Genomic DNA, 12715 nt, shown 5'->3' with positions numbered 1-12715 from the left:
CAGACACTGTTCTGGATTCAGAAGGATAATTCCCCCAGTTTAGTGCTTTCAGGGCCCTCTGCTAATGCTGCCCTTGAATAATCTCCTTGGGCTTTGGCTCCCAGCCCTGGGGTTCAGCTGGGCCCAGATTCTGGGATGCTCCTGAGGGTCTGATTCACAGGACAATGGCAGGTCTTTGACACTAAGCACTAGCATGTTACTACATGGGTCCTCTCTTCGTATGGCTTGCTGGGCTGCTTTCCTAGTGCCGCGAGGCTGTGGGCTCCTGTGGTGAGCAGCGCTGCAGAAATAGCCAGATCGCTGGTGTCCCTGGGAAATGCCACTAGGGGAGGGAATGTTTCCTTGGGCTGGAGCCCACCCCCACTCCATGCAACTCTTCTAACTTCCAGGGCTCTCCTGGGATGGGCGGCAGAGCTCTGTCCATTGATGCAGCAAGAAGGCGGTATCTGGTGCCATTGAATCCATTGCCCCAAACTCGACTCCCTGGGGACATGGAGGGAGACTCGAGGAGCTGGGTTCCATGTGGGGGGAAGGATTCTGAGCCCCCTCCTGCTGCTCTCCTCCGGAGTGGAACTGTGCTGGTTGCCAGGGGAAGGGGGTAGTTATTTCCTCCCAGGATGGGTCACGGAGCAGCGGAAAATCCCGAGGGCATCTCCGTTCCCGAGGGTGCAGGGATGGCCATGGGCCACGCTCGTCATGTCTGCCTTTTGGACAGGTTTCCTTTTTCATGCTTGTGAGCTATTTGTAGCTGGTTACTGCTTTGGCTTTAACATACATGGGTCATCTTGACCCCCATCTCCTGACTACCGGCCAAAGCATTTCTGGCTTATCGAAAATCTCCTTCTCCTCATGGTGCTCTAGCAACGGCTAGCGTCATACGCACTGGGGTTCAATCCAATTCCTTGTGACGGTCGCTGTCTGGTCGCCAGCCAGTCTCTCCCCCCACGGCCCCATCTCTCTCTAATGACAGCATGCTAGTAGGAGCAAATAGAAATACCAAGGGGCCATGACATGTCTCTTTTTCCCAGTGGGGAGATGAAGTCTCTGCCTGCTGAGTTGTGTTAGATATCGCAGTCACTAAAGCCTTGGAGATGTGGCTACCAGTATCCTTTGGGGAGAGCCCCCATAGTGAGGGGAGGGGCCTTGGGAGCTGTGGGCACGGTGCGTGGTTAGAGCACCTTTGAGGACGTGGCCACTGTGAGGCAGAGCTCAGCAGGCTTGTCAGGTGGTAGCCGTTGCACATGGTGTTGGTGGGAGACTGGCCCCAAACTGGAGCAGGATGGACTGGTCCTGTGCGCCGTTGTTCTGATCCAGGTAAAGTTATTGCAGGTGATTAAAAGGGCACGTTTGGCTGCTTGCATTAGGAAACAGCCATTCAACTCGATGTTTTAGTGTAGGGTGCCTGTCCTTGTGGTATCTGACCGGGGGGGCGGGGGGCAGGGACCTGCGTCTGACCATTAACACCTTCCGCTAGCGCAGAGCTTGGATTGTCAGTTACTGGCGGAGCAGGAGCCCACTGTCTCACCTCTCAGTTGGCAAGGTGACACTTCCTACCTGCACCCAATAATTGACCCTTGTAATTGTTACCTCAATCTCCGCCTCCCCAGCTGATTCTGTCTGAGTGGCCAAATCTGGGGAACAGTTCTGGGCACGTCCACCCTTGCTTGACCCTCTGTAGGATCAGGGACCTTTCCCGTAGGCTGCCTAGGCAGGGAGAGGTACTCACCAGAACGAAAACTGAGATTCATGGCCAGAATTTATGTAACAAAGGCTGTGCATTAATCCTGGGTTTGTCCCACGAGTGCCACTACCCTCCTGAGAAATAATTACAGCTGGAAATATTTTAGTTCAAAACCATTTTTTTATAAAAACTGGCCTTTTTTTCCTAAACAAAAGTGTGCAAAGACCATTTTAGTTTCATGTTTTCCAGTTTTTTGATGAAAAACAAACAAAAATTATATTCAAAAATATTTTTTTCAGTTTTTCATTTTTTTCTCCCTTTCTTCCTTCCCTCCCCCCCCCCATTTTGCTACTTGAAAAGATGGGGAAAGGGAGCAAAAAAGGGCAAATAAATGAAAAGCTAATTTTTTTTGCATAAAATTTGCAAAAACACCACCACCCTAAACAAACAAAAAAGCTGACACAAAACCCATATTTTGACCAGCTCTAATAATAATGACACTTTGCTCTTCCATAGCACCATCCTCAATAGCTGTGCAAATGCTTTCCCAGCACAAATGAAGTCTAACTCCCTGCCAAAGCAGAGTTATATTATTTCTCAGGTGACACTGATGAGAACAGTCGAGGGCCAAAACAGGTTCAGTGTGTTTGGAATTAGGATGCCTGGGTTCCATCCCTGGCTCTGCCCCTCTCTAGCTGTGTGACCACTTCTCCTTTCTGTGCCTCAATTTTCCCAGCTGTAAAATGGAAATAATAATTCTTACCTCACAGGCGTGGTGTAAACCTTTTATCTGCATGTTAGAAAGGGCTTTGTCAGCCATGGAAGTGCTACAGGTGTGCAAAACAGGATGAGAATGATTATTTGTTTTATCTGGCACCAGCATTATTTCTGCCAGCCATATGACTTTTCGAACGTGCAGGGAAAGTTAAAGGCAGCCAACTTTTACAAAACTAATAAAGTCACTCTTGCTTTATACCAAATAGATCTGAAGGTGTTGGTTAGAACATTTAGGTGGTAGAGCACTTGGCAAAAATACTTTGAATTCATCAGCTCTTAAGTGAGAGATGGTTGTCAGCCATTTACGGTACACTTTCCAAAGAAGCCAGCTCCATGTACAGTGATTTGATGCAGCGGGTCAGAATTCTCTCTGTTACAATGAAGTTTTCCTCCAATGTCGCCACAGAAATGAAACTTAACCATCTACATCCTTTGTTTGATGAAAGGATCTGAAGTGCCCGAGTCCCTGGGGGAAGGAGGGAAAAATAACTCAGCAATCGGACTTTTAAAAATCATAAATTTCATCCCAGAGAGGAACTTCCTGGCACCTTGCTCTGCACTGGGGCTTGGCAGGGCAAAGCGGTGCTTCTGGTTTTAGAAGTTCTGGTCTTGTCCTTTGAAGGGGGGTTGCTGAAAGCTTCCCTGGGTGGGCACGTGAGCACTCTGGCAAAGCACCTACCGCTTCGGCACCACCCCCGCACTGCTGGGAAGAGCGAGCTTGGTCAGCGCTCACAGCACAAGCTGAGCAGGCCATTGTCTCCTCTGCTTTTTGTGCCAGCTGCAAAGCTTTTCATGGAGACCTTGAGCTCCAGTGAGAAATCTGAAGAGGTGTCACAGGGCAGCAGGATGCTGGTGCTGGAGACTTGTGTGGATCTGAAGTGTAACGCTGGCAGAGGTCGCTCTGAGACCCGCCGGCGGTTCTAATGTTGCCGCACCTCCTCCAGCAGAACCTGCCTGTTCCGTATGCAAGAGCACAGCCAGCCCCCGAGACCTGCCCACTCCCCGCTGCAGAGGGGGCAGCGCTTGCCCCTGAAGGAACTGCGGCTGTTCCCTGCAGGACAAGGACTCGGCCGCATGTATTCCTTGTGCAGCCACTTTTCTGGCTCCTGATTTACGGCTGGGCTGAGCCCCGCTTTAACAGGACCCTCTTATCTTCTGCTTGAACCTCTGCAATGTTAAAAAAGTGAAAGAGTCTGCTCTGAAAAACCAGGCGGGTTCCAAGGATCGGGAGACAAGAACTGTGAAAAGGGGGATGCTGCTGCTGAAGGCTCTGAAGACAGTGAGACCTTGACTCAGCCTCGTCCTCTGCTAAATGTCACTTGGTTTGTATTATGCTTCTGGAGGGAACCTGACCTGTCTGAGGTACTTCTCTGGCTCCCATCACCACAGTATCTGAGAGCCTCATGCTCTTTGCTGCGTTGATCCTGTGGGGCAGGTCAGTGCTGTTGGACAGAGGGGGAACTGAGGCACCAGGAGATTTGCCCAGTGTCACACACAGGGAGTCTTTGGCAAAGTGGGGAATTGAACCCAGGTCTCCCCAGGCCTATGCCAGTGCCTGGAGCACCGGAGCTTTCTTGAACCTTGTTCTCCTGCTCTGTACGTTGCCCAGCCTGCTTCTGGTGCTAAAGACATAGTCATGGGGCCGGGCTGGGACTCAGCCATTTCTGAGTGCAGCTCTGCTGAGGTCAGCCGTACTTCAAGGGAGGAGCACGGGCAGGTCCAGTCTTGGGAAGGGATGGGGTTCGCAAAATCTGAAATCTCTCCCTGATCTACAGGCCTTCAACAGCCAATTGTGGGTCAGCTAGTCCCTTTTTCCCCCTGCATCAAGCAGGAGAGGGGCACATGCTGTACTCTCCACTCCGTGGACTCGGTTAATTTTGCCTTGAATGCTCCCAGAAACTTTGCCTCGTGCCCACCTTCCTGCGGTCCTGCCTCACTTGTGCATCTGCAGAGATCCACGTTCCGGGGCTTCCTTGCACTCAGAGCGATTTAGAAAGATCAGCCCTAGCAAGGCAGACAGCCAGACCTGGGACCAGGTAGGGCCAAGAGGAAGGGAGGTGGAATTCACAGGGTGGGAGGCATGTTTGGGAGAGAGAGGCCTGTCCGAGCCAGAGCAGGATTAGGAGGAAAGGAGAAAAGCCAGGCTGGGCTGGAAACGAGAAAGATGGGATGTGGAGTAGGGCAAAGGAAAGCCAATGAGCTTTGGGGCTTATCTCATGGCATGGGTGAAAGGAGCTGCAACCCAGCCACTGCATATTGGATGCTGCACATCTCCCCTGAAAAGCAGGAACGTGTGGCTAACGCCCATGGAAATGTTGGGCATGGCTTTCTGAAGCCGTACCTGGGGCGGGGCGCTGGCATGTAATTTTTGCTGTGTGACCGCAGAGCCTTAGGTACGTGCTGAAAATGTGAGCCTGTGTCACTGAGCCATGTACGAGCTTCACTGCCCAGACCTTTTCAATGATTGTTAGACAGCCCAGGATGGGGAAACCAGCACCAGTGTCTAGCGCTGTGAGGCAATGTGTCTATAATGCATCTTCCATCTTCATGTCATGTTCATGCAGAAGCATGCAGCTTCCTTGCAACTTAATGCTAAGGAATATGCAGAATGCTGATCTAGGCACTTCGTCGACAATTCCATGTCAGATTCATATATGGGTTTAAAGGAAAACGATTAATTGTTAGACACGTTAGTTAAAGTCCCTTCAGATAACTCATGAAGCTGAATATTTTTCAAGGCTTTGAAATTTCATGTTGTTCTCAGGAAGTATGAAGAACTGCTAGGGAATTTTTATTGTTCACTATATAAGCTTTAGTAGCTTGACCCCAGACTTTTAGTAGTGACAAGTTACTGTATTAGGTGACCATGTTGCCTAGACCTTTAAACAATTTGTGCCTCTTAATAGCAACACCAGGTCTCTGGTAATTTGTTATGTTGTATGTTTTGAAATAGCTTCTGCCCTGTCTCTCCAGCCCTCTCTATTCTAAAGACCATTTATCACAGGTAAATGGATTTTTATGTAGAGCTCCGATCATGCCAAAAGAAAACCTTATTTAATCATAAGGGAATTTTCTTGTGGATGCTGCAGCTGGGGTGATCGCCAGGTCTTGGAATGTCCGTTACTGGGTTTTGTGAACAAGTTAGATGCTTTCTTTTAAAATGAAGAATGTGTTCTCTAAAGATAGTGTGTGTTAGGTCCTTGATAAAGTACTTGATTAAAAAGCATTGACATTAAATAGGAAAACTCTTTGCTTAGCTTTTAGAAGAGTATGTGTGTACATGTCACCTCCGCAAGAAATGATTGACGGATTCTGTTTTATGAATGGCCATCCATTAAGAGTCCTCTTCTTGTTAGAGGACATTGATAAGTCACAGGTTTTATGGAGATGATCTCTCTGTGGAGCTCTACCCTTTGTATCTGTAATGGAGACATACCAAAGCAAAGCCCCAAAACTGAGATTCATGGAGCTGATGGTCCAAAGTCAATGGGCATGTTTCAATGGCAAGGGGGAAAGCCAAGGGAAGGAGCCTTTACACACTGATGCTGGGAGTTCAGAGTTTGAATTGTGATTTTTGTCCCTGCTGCCCTATCCCATTAGAACCTGGTAGTGCATGACATGGGTAGGATGTAGTTTGATCTTGCAGAATAGATGGGATTTAAACTTCTTTTAACCATGTCTGAACTGTGCTATTGCCTTGCAGAGTTCAAGGCTGTTGAGAGATGCCGGGACCCAGTTCAAACACATTTCAATCCCACTTACATGGCAAATCCGAAGCAGGTTTTAATGGTGTGGTGATTCCATAACCACACTGCAATGCAGACACGCCTCCTCGGGGTCAATCAGCCATGCCTGCAACGCTGCTAGTTCCACCCTCCCTCTGCCCTGCCCCAAAGGAAGGGCAGGCACCAGGTTACACTCTGCAGCACTAGAGTGCTTAAGGGCAGTGGGTACCTCCCAGCACTAGCGCACATGTGATGGGGCAGCCAGATACCCACTGATTTTTCACAATGTATTTAATAGGGATGGACAGCTTTTATTGACTGAATCCTGGAGTTTGGTAGCCCCACTTCCAAGCCCTCTGGGTCCATGTACAGTCACAACAAAGGTTTGCACAATTTGCTGTGCATTCCGGGGACACCAGCAGAGCTGGAATAAAACAAGGGGCTGCAGAGCAAGTCTGAGCTGCATAGACAGAAGGGCCTGGGGGTCAATGGCTGGAATAGCTGAGGGGCCAGAGCAGGAGGATCCAGCTGCACTGTCAATGCTGAGTGTGGAGGAAGCGCCAGGAAAGGCTTCCTGCACTTTGTCTGTCTGTACCCAGCACTGTCCGTCCCTCTCTCCTGAACTCTAACTTCACCCAAAGCATATCAAAAAGAAACCCAGGTAATTCGCAAAGGCTGCTGGGCACAGAAACCATAACGCTCTTTCTTGTCTGATGTCTATTCCCTTTGCAATCTACAGGCGCTAGTTTATTGCAGCCCTTTCAGCAGAATGACAATATTATTATCCAGTTCCATGACACTGCATTTGTCTTCCCTCTATTAAAAGCAGCAAACGCAATGGCATTGCAAGGCCCTTCCAATAGACCTGAATTCATTCTTTGTGGAGGTATTCCTCATATTCATGATACACTTTCCTCTCTCTTATCTCACACCAAAGTGCTCAGCAGCGCTTGGTAGACCACAGCATACAGTAACATGTGGTTCTTTCCCTCCTGATGGATAAGATGAGGGTGGCTTCTCTATAGGGATTGAAAGCCACTCACAAAATCATTTAGAACCAGGATCCTTTATGCTACCAGATGGATCAGCCTATAGAAAAAGGGAGGGGGAAACTCATTTTGGCTTGTTAGATTTGGACCCACTGAAACCCCACAAGTTCTAGGTTCAGTACAAAACTTGGAACTCCTGAGGTTCATGCATCCTCTGCTAATTCTCCCATTCCTCCTTCCCCTGACAACAGCGTATTGTCTCACAAGGCCAGATGTTCACGAGAGCTCAGAGCCAGCGGTTCAGGGGTTCAGCACTCACAACTGGGGCTCGGATTTCAGAAGAGCTCAGGACTCATCTAGGCACCAAGACAAGGGTCCAGATTTTCAATAGTGTTTTCAATAGCAGCTCTCACCGTGACACTTCTGGCCAGGTTTTCCAAAGGGCTCTGCCCTCAACATGCACCCAGCTGGGAACGCTCCAGCCTTCGTGACTCATACCTGCTTCCCAGAGAGCAGGAGGCAGGGCTGATGACCTGGAGCAGGACGCAGGTGCCTTACTGCTGTTACCCTGACGGGTCGAAACAGGATCCAGCTCTGCTATTTCGTCCTCTCTCCTCACTGCCCAAATCCTGGTGATTTGCTAACCCAGGCCCTGGCAGCTGGGCTGACGATGGAGAAAAGTGTGGTAAGATGTCGGCAGAATTCCTTCCCCTCCTGCACGTTAAAACAAAGCAACATTTCTTCAGTGTCCTTCACCCCTCTGAAAGTAGGGGTGCCCAGGGAGAGAGATGCAGAATAGCAGTTAACCCTGCAGCCTCTGGCTGCTCCCCAGCGGTGGTTGCTATGGGCCTGGTTCTCCATTGCCTAGCACCTTGTGCAGCTCTCTGCACCTGTCCGAGACTGGCCAAACCTGACGGCGCGTGTTTGAACTCCCTGCGCACAAAGTGCTGGCCAGCACAGATCCAGGCCCTAGGGCTGCAGCCCCAGGGGAGGAGAGTGTGTGGCCAGTAGGAGGCAGGGCAGACTGGTACCCTGGGGAAGCCCACCCCAGCTGTCTCAGCCCCCGCACCAGAATGATCCACCTCACTTTGCTGCTGATTCCTGACTTCTCCCAGGAGCCAGCAGGGAGAGCTGGGATGGGCCACACCTGGGCTGGGAGCAGTGAGGAATTGGCTCTGCGTGGGCAGCATGAGGAGCTGGGGCCAGCTGGAGCAAGGAAGCAGTGTGAGGCTGGGGACTGCTGGGATGGGAGAGGAGCATGTTTGGAGGCTTGGCAGGGGGCTGGGGAGGTGGTGGTGGGGGCAGGGATGGGGGAGGAGGGTGTGGAGGGGAGGGGCTGGAGAAGGGAAAAGCGCCAGGAGCCGGGGAACTTCCCCTGCCCAAAGCTGCTTGTTTTGCATCAGGGGCAGCACAGTGGCTGGTGAGTGTGACAGGCAGCGAGCTATGGCCAGTGTGTGTGTGGGGGGGGGGGGCGCTGCTGCTGCTGCTGCTCCATGGCCTTGCCTTGGCCTCTGTGCTCGAGTGGCCAGATTTTCAAAAGAGCCCAGCACCCAGCATCTCCCACAGAGAACAGTGTGTGTGTGTGGGGGGGGGGGGGGCGGTGTCCTCTTTGTTCTCTATAGTGTCTGAAAGTCTCAGTTTTGCCAACCCCAATCATGCAATAATCCTGAGCCAAGCCCCCCAAAATCATGAGGTTGGCTTAAAATTGAGGAGATTTTTAAACAAGAAATGTGGGGGTCTTTTTATTTGCCTTCTGGTTTTTTTGTCAGCAAAGCCCCCATTTCTAGGCTTTTCTCCATGAGGGCTAGAACCTTCTACTTTGTTTTTAAATGAAAGCCGAGATTCTCATTTCTCCCCTGGCTCTTGAAGATTCCTGAAAAACACCAAAGATCACAACAGAGTGGATAAAAATTGCAAGAGTTGGCAACACTCGTGGTGCCTAGATGGGAGCAGAATTTGTGAGAAAATCTGGCCTCAGATTTCCTAGAATTAAAGGGTGTCTGTGCAGCAATCTCATCTCCTGAGCACGTCACCTCACGTCATCACGATGAAAGAATTAACACACACACCCCCAACTTTGCATTTTATTTCGGATGTTGTTTATTTTCTCTCTTTGCCTGGCCAGCAGTGTCTGGGCTTCAAATCCAGGGTGGAGTGGAGTGGATACATTAAAATGCAAACTAATAACTGTTCCAGTTGTTATTTATTTTTTAAATCATGAAAACATTTGTATTAGTTTTTGTAATTTTTTAAATACAAAAGCTGTATTTTGTGCCTGATGCACTGGACATTTATTTTCATTTGAACCTGAAAAGGGGACTAGTTATTACAGTTATTCTGATCCCTTAGAAGGATCCTTGTCTGTGGCATGTGGCTGGTTGGATACATTCCCGTCTAATGCCATATATATCAGAAAAGACATATGGTTCTAAACATAATAACGTGGAATCTGTTCTCAGTAGGTGGCATCTGGTCGCTCAATACCTGATTTCTGCAACCCGGGCTGCTCTGTCCCATGCCGGCTGAGAGAATGGGGGGTCTGTGGGCGGGGCGTAGAACTGGATCACAGTTAGCAGTGGGCCTAAATCACAAAGTCCAGCTTCAGAGGTGGGACCTAATTGTGGACTGTTGGGGATTGTTGGGAGCTGCAGCTTTCGGACCAGATGCCCAGTTACACCCATTCACATCAGCTAAGCATCTGGCCCTCGGGTTTAGCTCTCCTCTCTCCTCTGTTAAAGGAGTGAGTGAGGAGCCCCTCTCTGTTCAGCAGCTGTGAGCAGATGCTCCTGTCCCTGTTGATCTGCCCAGAGACAGCCTCATTACTGCTTCCTGTCTCTCGACATTGTGTAAAATCGTGACCAGGAATAGGGGGCAAACCAGTCCCAAAGGAGCCAGAGGTGCCCCCATGCCGAAAATGGGGTCCCTCACAGCATCGGCGCTACCTGGCTTTTATTGTGGAAGCTGGCTGCTGTGGTTTGCAGTCTGCTCATGTTATGGCAGCAGCTGGGAAGAATGCCTGGAGCCAGGAAAAGAGACTCTGAAGAGGCAGAGGCCACTTGGAAAGAAATCAGGTCACTTCAGTTTGCAAGTCCTGGAGCCGGAAATATGGTTTGCCTGCCCTGAAGGTGCGGATTGCATTTCCTCCCTGAGCTTGGGGCACCCCCCAGGCCTGCCTGCAGAATGCACTCCAGCCTGGAGTCAGTGAATTAAAATACGTTTCAGGACTGACACTCCCCAAAACGGGCCGTCTCCACCCCACATTCCTGGGCAAGGGAAGGATGGACACTGTATTCTTTCATTTAAAAAGTAGCCAAAGCTCCATCCCGAGAGACACAAAGCCTTTGTGTAAAATAACAACATTGCATTCTCTCGCTCCGGGCAGCTTTGGGCGAAGGGCTGCGTCCAAGAGTCATTTTGTTAAAGATTTGTGCACAGGTTGTGTTAGATTCTTGCCTTATGGAGGCAAACCAGTGCTGATAAGAGTGCGAATGAAACAAGCTTACTTGTCTTGAAGCGGTGTGGGGGTGGCCGTAATACAGCTTGGTGCTTGCTTTGCACAGTGGCTGGCTCCTTCCCTCTCCTGTACCGGGTGGGTCTCTGTTTCCTTGGTGCAATGCAACTTGCCATGTCCTCCGTGCCTCTGCATCTTGTAGCGTCTTTCGTCTGAGGAGCTCCCAGGACTGTATCCTGAGTGTTCACTGAGCACTGACAGCACGCTTGGTCAGACACAGTACAGAAGAGACACACCTCTGCAGACTGCAGGTAGAATGCAGCCGCTGGGTATTCTTATTGAGCCTGTCTATCTTGGAGGCCTTATCAGCATTGCTATCAATGGTAGTTAAGTCTTGCAGCCCCCTTGTGAGGGAGAGAAGGAAGAGCGGTATTCTTACATACTATGTATGGTACAGGTGGGGAAACTGAGGCACATAGCACATAAGTGACTTATCACCTTCCATGTGGCTTGTGAAGTTACCCCACCAGTGTTGGGAACACAGCACAGGTGCCTTAGCTGGAGTGGAATGAGCTGTTTGCAGTTAACATTTCTCTTATCAGCTTTAGCTCTTCCCTGTTTGGTGACTGCCTTACAAGCAGATCACAACTTCCACACATGTATCGGCAGGTTGGAAAATACCCCCTGCGTGGTTCAGCTGAACATGCTTCAGTCAACGGGCAGGCTGGACAGCTGTGAAAAGTTCAGTAGTCCCTGCTTGAAACTGGAGCTCTTTTGACAGGCTGTACAAGTTATATAAGTGTCTGTTCCCTGACTGGGTAAGCAAAAGGCAGAGGTGAATTCTGGCGATTACACATTCTAAATTCGCTTGGTGCAAGTATCTTGCTGTGTCCCCGCAGAGTCACTGCCTGTCCTGCCAGCACTCACTGTGAACAGAGGGTGAAATTCACCCCTGTGCAGACAGCTGACACAGTCTTGGCCCCCCTGAGCACTCAAAGGGGTTCTTGTGGGATTTAGGGGGCACGCAGGCCCAGAAGAGCGAACGCAAAATGGGGGCACTAGATGGACCCGGGGTCTAATCCAGCCTGTTTTATGTGTGCCTATGTAGTGATAACAGACATGTCTATAGCGACGTGCCACCAGGCATGCTGGGATAGACTGCACACACCAAATGAGAGAGCCCCTGCCGAAAATGACACGCCAGGGGCTTTCCTGTCTGCATCAAACTCCAGAGCTCGGGGGTATTTCTGCCTCTCCCCTGACTCTGTCAATCTCCATGCGGAGACATAAAAGATGGGTTTTTTTAATTAATTGGCACCGATTGTGTTCCATGGAAACGCTGTTCAGGAGAGGCAGGAGTACCAAGAAGCCATGGGGACCAAGCTGGCTAAATGCTGCTTCTCTCCACATATGCTCTCAGAAAACAAGGTACAAATCTCGCACCTGACCTGTTTTAACCCAGGGTAACACTGGTCAAATGTTTCATTAGATAATTGCTGAACAGAAATTATTCCCAGCAAAACTTGGCCCTGCCATCACAGAGCGCTTCAGCTTATCAAGTGTCCAACTAATCCAACTGTGCATAATGTAGTGAGGGCACTGAACAGCGCATCCTGCTGGCAGACAGCCTCTTGCCATACTCTGCTGCATGAGGTGGAGTTGGGTTAGATTCCAGGGTGCAGCTAGCTGATGTATTTCTTTAAAGGGAGGCCGTGCCAAACTAACTCCTTATGCTAAGATGTTGCTGTGTCTCTTTCAGTGACAAGACCACTCTTGTTTCCCCAACTCTGCTGTGCTGAACACCTGCCCTTTACTCTTTGCTGTTTGCCCTTTGGGGCAGCTTCTAATTCCTTGAAGAAGTAACTCATCTGACTGAACCAGAACCACACAGCTTGAAATGGTCCAAAGCCCTGATGGCTGGACCAGCCTGCCTTTCTGTGCTGGTAACATGCTGTCTGACTTTTGAGAACTGCATTTCGCTTCTCCATTCAAATTGCTCTACATTCCCCTCTTCCAGCTGGTAAATGTAAAATGCTTTCTGGTCCACCAGTTTGTTTTCCATCTTGGCACTGCAGAACAGCCCACAAACACA

At 49.9% G+C, this 12715-nt stretch overlaps 1 protein-coding gene across 3 annotated transcripts in view; it reads left to right on the top strand.

Annotated features, from left to right (window-relative positions):
* NR5A1 (nuclear receptor subfamily 5 group A member 1) overlaps positions 1–12715 on the top strand; it is a 63483-nt gene that overhangs the window by 29278 nt on the left and 21490 nt on the right. The gene's annotated exons all lie outside the window — the stretch shown is intronic.

This window comes from Lepidochelys olivacea, assembly GCF_965140295.1.
Source record: "Lepidochelys olivacea isolate rLepOli2 genome assembly, chromosome: 16".
Taxonomy (NCBI): domain Eukaryota; kingdom Metazoa; phylum Chordata; order Testudines; family Cheloniidae; genus Lepidochelys; species Lepidochelys olivacea.
The sequence above is the reverse complement of the archived record's forward strand: the minus strand, read 5'-3'. Positions and strand labels throughout refer to the sequence as shown.